The sequence below is a fragment of the Olea europaea genome, unplaced genomic scaffold (genome assembly GCF_002742605.1).
Source record: "Olea europaea var. sylvestris unplaced genomic scaffold, O_europaea_v1 scaffold2212, whole genome shotgun sequence".
Lineage (NCBI taxonomy): Eukaryota > Viridiplantae > Streptophyta > Magnoliopsida > Lamiales > Oleaceae > Olea > Olea europaea.
Genome location: NW_019240146.1, coordinates 73,740 through 82,615, shown reverse-complemented (window position 1 = coordinate 82,615; position 8,876 = coordinate 73,740). Strand labels below are relative to the sequence as shown.

Below are 8,876 nucleotides of genomic sequence, written 5' to 3'. Positions count from 1 at the left end.
ATTTTTAAATTTTTTATTAGTGAACAATTTATTTTGGCATTTTCAATATAAAGAACCGGATTGAATCGAAACCGATTGATTCAATTCCCGTTCGGTTCAATAGCTAACTATGGAACCAATGGTTGTATTTCTAAAATTTTCATTGGTATTTGGTTCGATTCAATTCCCTTTGAAACCGGACTGCGCCCACTCCTAATGTAATTTGTGTGAGTTTGGTAACTTATTTCATGCATTCAAGAGAAGGAAAATAGATTCGACAGGGTATAAATCATCGTAGGGTCCGATAGGGATAGAGATATATCGCTATACCCTGCATGAATTTTTAAGTGTTCACAAAACCACATGCATTCTTATATATTTGCATCCATTATAGAGATATAGTTGGGTGGTATATGAGAGTATGTTCAACATTACTCGAGAGAGACTGTTGGATAGATTTAGGAGCATTGATTCTTCAAAATCTAACCGTGTTATCAAATTGTAAAACTAAATTTAAAAAGGATTATTTCATTGGAATTCGCGATCCTAGTACATTTGTCATTCATTGGATACATCCATTTGCATTCAAACATGATTTGCATTAAGTTTCATTTAAGTCATTCATAATTGAAACGTCATTTAGTTTAGTTCTAATTTTCATCAGAACACACATAATATTCTCTTATTTCGGTTAAGGTCCAGATAAGTAAAATTGAACTAAATCAATCTCTGTGAGATGATATTCAAAACTCAACATTCCACTTTATTATTTGTTAACGAACCGTTTATTTGCGATGATTTAAATTGAAATAATTTATTTTGTGAACATTGCCATTCCGAATGGCATCCTTGGCATCGAGCACATAAATCGAGGAAAAAAAATCTCTTACATGACAGATGTAGGCCTCTAAAATTACGAATCTGCTAAATAAATGATACTGCAGGCTACAAATGCATTTCACAGAATGTGTTCCACTATAATTTCCCTTTGGCAAGTACGACTTTGTTGATTAATATGATCACATACTTAGGGGCATCAACTTCTTATTTGAATCTTTAAAATAGCTTAATATGGAGCTCAGATGATAAGAAATGTTTGAAGTTAGCTTAGGCTTATGGGATATAGTCTATGTACATTTCATTAGTGTTATTTTTATGAGTCCCTCATCTAATTCATTATGCATCAGGCCTTGAGAACATAATAAACATGAATTTCCAAATTTTCCTTATATGTTTTAGCATATGGTGCAACTGGTTGCTTTTGTACGTATAATAATTCATTTCAAGACTCGATCCCAAACAAAAAAAACTTCGTGAAAGTCCTAGAATTTTAGCATCTAAGACGATTTGCATTTTTTGTGTTAATGTCTTTGAAGTTCGATTATTTTCCTTCGAAATGATTAAATTTGATATAGTTTACAGAATCAAATGGAATATATGAAGGTATTTATGAATTGTTTCAGGGATGAAGCAGTTTGTGAATACTATCTCCCGGGCTTTCTTTTTTGTAAAACTTGGTGAAAGCCCTTTGTAAAGTTTCCAAGCTCAACTAATCAATTGTCACATGGCCAAGCTAGAGATTCATGACCTTATTTTGCAATCAAGATTTAAGTTTTCTACAACTCATATCAAATCCATATATTGTAATTGTGAGATGAATTACAATACTTATCTTTATGGCAATGATGCGGGTTTTATGTTTATTTTTATGGAGTAATGAAATTATTATCAAATTCCAGGCCCAAAAAATATTTTTAGTTTTGTTGGTTTTTTGAAATTTGTTATACAGAATTAAAAAAAATATATAAAATTAAAAAAGAAGGTAAATTAACCTACGGCAATGGTCGAAGAATGTTGCCAAAAATAAGGATAAAAAATATTTGCAGTGGTCATTAAACGTTGCCAAAACAATTACCGCAACTTTCGACGAGTGTTGTAAAAAAAACCTTTTAGCAAAGATCGGCAAATGTAGCAAAAAAACTTTTAGCAACCTTCGGCTAGTGTTGCAAAAAACCTTTTAGCAACGCACACTGAACGTTGGTAAATAGTTTTTTGCAACATTCAGTGAACATTGCTAAAAGGTTTTTTGCAACATTTGTCGAACGTTGCATAAAGCAAAAGGCAACGTTCTTCAGGGCCTTTTCAACGGTCAAGGAACGTTGCCGGTATCTCAAGACTCTACAGCAACATTGCATCTTTCAACATACTCGTGAACTCTGTAGAAGGTAATAAGCAACGTTTTTTGATTGCTGCAAAAGGCCTTTTTTTTTTTTTTGTAGTGACTGAAGTGTCTAGGTAAGAGGAGTCATGCTTGAGACAAAAACTAGTCATACACACATAAGAAATCACGGTGTCCACTTTTATACCGTCCGTTGCACCCTAAAAACATGTCATAATTGTACTTGTTCAAGACTTGCAAACCCTTTATGTCAATGAGGCTATAAAGTCTATGTTAGTTGGAAATTAAAATCAGATTTTTAATAGATTTTGATAAAAATCGATAAAAAGGTTGAAAAACTGTGGATCCCTTGAAATATGTGATTAAAATTAATTGTTGAATTTGACTTAATTAAAATTTGAATTTGAATTTCTATCGAACAAAGTGAAATTCGAAGTAGAATGAACAATCAGCATCTTTCACATTCAACTTCAAGATGATGACTTGTACTACTTATATTATTTTCAGTCACTACAAAGAATAACTGATTTCCCAACAAAAAAAAAAAACTGTTGTTGGAAAGGTAATTTAACGACAACAAAACGTTTGTTGCAAGTATTGTCGTACTATATGAGTCACAGAATGTATTGGGTGACAACTTTTGCTAATTCATCGCATCAATAAACTTGTAACACCATTTGTTTGATGCAAAAATATGAAACAGCAACAAGATATTTGTGATCAATTTGTCGTTGCAACACATATTCGTCGCAAAAAATTAAAAGGGCGACTTGCCAGTTAGTCACAACAACTATTCTAATAAAATTTCTGCAAAAAAAGTATTTGTTGCGAATATTATTTAAAAGTGTAACTTTTGTTACTTATTCTATTTTACAACAAAATATTCTCGTAGTTGCATAATAAATTCTAATAGATCAATGACATAGAATTGTTGTCTAATTTATTTTGTCTTTACTTATGTATGTCGTGGATTCTATTATAAACAAATAATTTTCCATTTCTTCCATCGCAAAAGAATTGCAACTACAGTACACATTAATTTGAAAATGCAACATACTTCAATAAAAACAATTCATGACTTTGTGAAATGAATACTTCAATGTACAATTACTAAAATTTTAATGATTTCAAAATATATTAAAAAAATTTATGTTATTGTCAACCAAATAGATTAAGACCAAAGTATTATTTACAAATTTGGTTAACTCCAAAACCCCAAAAAAAAAAAAAATTATATACAAGTAATGTCATGGTCGATTTGCTTAGTGTGGTTCACCATACCTAAAAAGAAGAAAATAAAATTACAAAGACTAAAGAAATAACAAATAATTAACGGGACCAGCAAATAACCTTCTTGGCTCTAATACATACTTTCAGCTCACACTCAATTTGTTATTTGGTTAAATGAGGATTTCTGTAAAAAAAAAAAAAAAAATGGTTCACAACTTTAGTCGAAGAGGAACATATAAAAAGCAGTACATCTCATATTAAAAAGGTAGATGATGCAAAACATACGAGTTTATTTCCTACGAGTTGTCTGTAACTACAAGCTTTCAATTGCTATATTGCACGTTTAGGACGCAATTAACATGTAAAGGAGCAGTAATGAGTATTGGAAAACCATCAAAAGCAGGTGACAAGAAAATCACGCTTTCTGAAAAATAAAACAGTAACTGGATAGTCCACTATTCCTCATTTTAAAATTAGCTCTGATATAATAGAGTTTTCAAAAAATGACAAGTTTTGCATTTTGGAAATATGCATTTTAATAAATCAATGCTTTAAAAAGAATATACAGCATAACAAAGAATCCAGTCGATCCCCAAAAATGATATGAACAAGAATTTTGTAGCTATACATGTAAAATATAAGATGGTTCCTCTAGACAGAAATTAGAAAAGTCACATATCCCCAACGTTTCTGGTGAGTTCTCCTCTAAGATGAACAGACATTGATCGAGGAATGTGAGCTTTCGAAACATGTTCAGGTAGCTCTTGAATTTTGGCCTGAAATCAATGTTAAGTTCACGTAAATGGAACTCCTATGTGCAAATGGTATTTCGTCTTAAATAATCGTTATAAAGAATTAAAGACAAAGCCTCCTGAAATTTCAAAAACTAAAATGCTCTGACTTGGGGAACAAGGTTCCCTTTCACTAGATCTGCTTTGCAATGATTGGATGGGCACTCAAATGGAAGCATAAATACTAAAGCAGTGACCTCCTATTTATCAAAATTTTGAAATTATAACTAGTTACATTGGATCAGGGATATTAAGAATCGCAGTTGAGCAGAACGCTAAGCTTTCGAGCCTAAATATCATGATGAAAAACACGTGAAGAATAATAAAATGATCGAATTACTACCTTCTACCAGGCATATGAAACGGTCAATTTGAAGAAGATGCAGCTTTGTATCCTCAAGAAATTGTTAGTTTATAATGTTCACTTCAATAATCAATTTTCAAACAACAAATTGTAATCCCAAAGTGATGCAATCCCGTAACAACGTTGACTATGAAACCCACAACTAGATTGTTAGAACTCCATAAAAGCCAATTAAAAAGTTTGAGAGTTTAAACCTAAATCAATAAACCAAAAAATCCAATAAGATCGAAGTTTGAAAGACCCATTGATTACACGATTAAGATCCGCACCCAAATGGTAGAATGTCACTAGATTGTAATTCTTGAAAAATTCTAATTGTTTAATGAAGAACGATGTAAAGAAAGCAATTTGCCTCTCTTATTAAAATTTTCAAATAATGTAAGGTAAAATACAATGTGGGAAATGAACTTATATTTATACTAAATATAGAATATAAGTTTTAAAAGCAATGAAATTATAAAATCCAATCGATCCACTTCGACTCGACTCTCGACCCGAACATGAAAGCTGCCTCATTTTGCGTCCCGAACATCATCCATTAATGGTTGATTGAACTAGTATCTCATCTCTTGTTTCACTTGCTTTGCCCTCGATCGCGTCATCGGTCCGCCTTCGATTACCAATGGGTCTCGTCTCGAATTTGCCGTCTTCAAGCTTGGCTTTTGGATCACATCATCCTCTTCCTCTTCAAAGGATCTACATTAAAAGTTGTCGAAACATTATACTCACTTGGTAAGTCCAACAAGTAAGTATTGTCGTTGATCTTCTCAATAACTTGAAATTGACTTCTCCCCGTGGTTGTAATTTTGTCTTTCTTTGCTCTAGAAAGCGTTTCTTTCTGAAATGTAACCAAACCCAATCTCCAGGTTCGAATATTACCCTTTTCCTACATTTGTTTGCCTGCGATGCAACAAGTTTACTTTTGTTTTCAATCTGCAACCTTAACTTTTCATGCAGTGATTTAACCAATTCTGCTTTTCTTTTACCATCTATACTGCTACACTCTTCTATAACGACCCAAAATTTACAATAAAATAAATTTGAGTTGTCACCAAGAAGTTTATTTTTTTTAAAACGAGCAATTCAAAAAAAAAAAAAAAAGTAAATTTTAATTCATATCGCATTCTATAATCAAGATATCGACTCATTAATAGACACAACTAGAGTAGAAACTGGAAATAAAATTTATAATTACACTACACCGGATTTAATTTATTTTCAAATATATTGGCACCACGACTGCATCTCATCACCCCGCCAACCAACGACCCATTCAATCCTGAAATGGTAGGGAAATGAGTGAATATATGAGAATACTCAGTAGGATAAGAACAATGGTGCGATCCCGAATAAAATATTAAATCATTTATCAAAATAATCATACCGTTGTATCATATCTTTATATTCCGGTAATAGCTCAATACATATCATATCTTTGGTACCGGATGACCATGTCATATCATATCGTAATCATATCATAACTTTCATGAGTATAACATTTATCAACATGAAGAAATAAATTATACGGGACTAACCACTTGCACCTCGTAATACTATCTTGTAAGATTGAATAAATATTTTTTTGAAAGGTGAAAACCCATAATCACGATCCAAACTATTTCCTTGCTTCAGCTTTGTACCGTGCATGTATAAGAACCTGTTTGGGAGTGATTTTGAGAATTGATTTTTTGACCGTTAGAAGAAAAGTGGGGTTCACCTGTGAGAGAAGAAGTCAAATATGACAACTGAAATAGTGAAATAACGGTCAAAAAATTAATTTTTTGGATGAAAAAATCGGGCTCAAATAAGCCCTAAATATTTTGTGCGTATCCTCTATCCTGTCATACGCCTATATATACACATGGAATAATAACCTAAAGACTACAGAAATGGTGATTGGTAGGAAACGTGTGAAAGTGGGAAACTATTTAAAACAAAATTTTAGCTTAACCATACACCTCAAAATCAAAACATAAGTTACTCCTACACGTGTCAATCACACCCCAAAATCAAAGCATATAAATTATTTTAAAAATAAAATCACCTTTATCTATGCCAAGAAAATTGCCCGATCTATAATAGGTAATTCAATCCCCTAAAAGAAAGGCTACTTTCTCTCCATCAAATCATGGCCAATTAAGAAGTACATTTCTCTTCTTCCAACAAAATAGCTAACGTGGGAAAGGAGTGGGAATGGAAGGTTTAAAATGATTAATAACATAATTAATTATAAATTTAGGTAATGCCTTTCAACCTCAATAACATGGACATAACTTATTCGAAATAAATATTTCTCGAGTCCAATGTACGTCATTTAATACGAGCTACATAATGAGCCCAACATCGATATATAAAATCTCATTGTATCGATACTTAATCATTTCCCCCAATTAAAATAGTAATTAAAACCCGTTTCATTGTAGTACTCATATAAAACAAATAAACTTTTATTCTAAAATTTTCGGGGCGTTAGAACCATAAACAATGGGGTTAGTGGGATTAAACAATGGGGTTACAACCATAAACAATTGGGTTACAACCATAAACTTTTATCCTACTTAAAATATTTTTGTCCTCAAAAATTATCTTGAATTAAATCCAATAGGGTTGGTGGGATTAAAACCATAAACAACTTCAAAATGTGAAAATGAAGTAGTAGAATAAACAACACGATTATAAGCAAATTCAACGAAAGGTAAACACTCTTCCCAATTCTTCAAGTTCTTATTAATCACAGTGCGCAAAAGTTGAATCATAGTCCTATTGACTATCTCAGTTTGCCTATCGGTTTGTGGGTGACAAGTTGTAGAAAATGACAAATTTATTCCTAGCTTATCCCACAAAACTCGCCAAAAATGACTCAAGAACTTCATGTCCCTATCTGACACTATACTCTTTGGAACCCATGCAAATGCACAAACTCTTTAAAGAACAAATCAGCTATGTGTGTGGCGTCATCGGTTTTGTGACATGGTATAAATTGTGCCATTGTTCTAAACCTATCTACCACCACAAAAATTGAATCCCGTCCTTTCTTACTCCTAGGTAAGCCCAAAACAAAATCCATGAAAATGTCAACATAAAGTTCACTAGGTGTAGGTAATGGTGTGAATAATCCTTGAGATAAAACTTTAGACTTAACTCTTTTACAAGTTATGCATCGATTATAAATTTTCCCAACATCAACTTTCATCTTAGGCCAATAGAAATGCTCCCCTAACATCTCCAAAGCCTTTTGTACCCTAAAATGTCCTATTAGTCTACCACTATATGCTTATCTCACCAATAACTCTTGCATTGAACAATTAGGAACACATAACCTATTTTCCTGAAACAAATAACCCTCTGCCTCAAGAACTTATCAACAACCCCTTTGTCACATGATTTATAAATATTGGAAAAATCTAATATGTTCAAAATCAAGCAATCTAGCTCTTAATGAAGTAATTAAGGTACACCTTCAAGATAACACATCCGCCAGTAGGTTTTGTTTACCTTTCTTGTACTTGATGGCATACGAAAATGTCCCAATGACCTCCATCTATCTAGCATGCCTCTTGTTCAACTTTCCTTGACCCTCAAGTGCTTCAATGATTCATGATCGGTGTGGATAACGAACTCCTTCAGCCACAAGTAGTGCTGTCATGTCTCCAATGCCTGAATAAGAGAGTATAACTCTTTGTCATATGTTCGGTAGTTTAGTGCAGCCCTAATCAGCTTTTCACTGAAATAGGCTATCGGTCTCCTTTCTTGCATTAAAATGGCTCCAATACCTATTCTTGATACATCACACTCAATTTTGAAAGTTTTGTTAAAATTAGGTAATGTTAAAACAGGTGCTTTACACATTTTGTCCTTAATAGTATTAAATGCATGCTCCTATTCATCGCCCCAATGAAAACCCACACTTTTTTTAACTACTTCAGTAAGTGGTGTAGTGATTGTGCTAAAATCTTTTACAAACTGCCTAACAAAACTAGCCAAACCTTGAAAACTCCTAACCTCCGTTATAGTTTTAGGTGTAGGCCAATCTTTAATAGCTTTAATCGTTTCCTCATCTACTTCTACCCCTTTAGTACTAACCACAAAACCTAGAAAGACAACTTTTTTGCGTACAAAATGTAAATTTCTTAAAATTAGCGTACAGTTGTTCTTTCCTCAACATTAAAAGCACACATCTCAAGTGTTCCACATGCTCATTAAGTTTTTGCTATAGATTAAAATGTTACCAAAATAAACCACAACAAATTTTCCTATATAAGCACGCAAAACATGATTTATCAGATGCATAAAAGTGTTCGGTGCATTAGTGAGTCCAAACGGTATAACCAAC

General features: G+C 32.6%; 1 long non-coding RNA gene across 1 annotated transcript; it reads right to left on the bottom strand.

Moving 5' to 3' along the window:
- Positions 1–4,878: 4,878 nt before the first annotated feature.
- LOC111380841 lies at positions 4,879–6,353 on the bottom strand. Its single transcript, XR_002700247.1, has 2 exons — positions 6,079–6,353; positions 4,879–5,822 (listed from the first exon to the last, which is right to left on the bottom strand). It is a non-coding gene; the product is annotated as an uncharacterized LOC111380841 (long non-coding RNA).
- Between the last annotated feature and the right edge of the window lie 2,523 nt (positions 6,354–8,876).